This window comes from Myotis davidii, unplaced genomic scaffold, assembly GCF_000327345.1.
Source record: "Myotis davidii unplaced genomic scaffold, ASM32734v1 scaffold111, whole genome shotgun sequence".
Classification (NCBI taxonomy): Eukaryota; Metazoa; Chordata; class Mammalia; order Chiroptera; family Vespertilionidae; genus Myotis; species Myotis davidii.
Genome location: NW_006284347.1, coordinates 3,899,214 through 3,899,690, shown reverse-complemented (window position 1 = coordinate 3,899,690; position 477 = coordinate 3,899,214).

Below are 477 nucleotides of genomic sequence, written 5' to 3'. Positions count from 1 at the left end.
TGCGGCACCGCCCCCTGTCATGCACAGAGCAGGGTGGATCAGGAGGTTGCGATGCCACCCTCAGTCACGCTCAGGGTAGGGCGGATTGGGGGGTTGGGGCACCGCCCCCTGTCACACTCAAGGCAGGGTCGATGGGCAGGTTGTGGCGCCACCCCCTGTCATGCACAGAGCAGGGCCCATCAGGGGGTTGGGAGCTCCCCCCGTCACAAACAGAGCAGGGCCCATCAGGGGGTTGAGGAGCTCCCCCCTGTCACTCACAGAGTAAGGCCGATAGGAGAGCTGGGGCACCATCCCCTGTCACACACAGAGCAGGGCAGATCAGGGGGTTGAGTGCCACCATCTATCACCCACAGGGCAGAGCCGATCGGGGTAGGGGCACCGCCACTGTCACACTCAGGGAAGGACCGATGGCGAGGTTATGGCTCTACCTCATCACACACAGAGCAGGGCCCGTGGGGGAAGGGGGGGGGTGGGGCG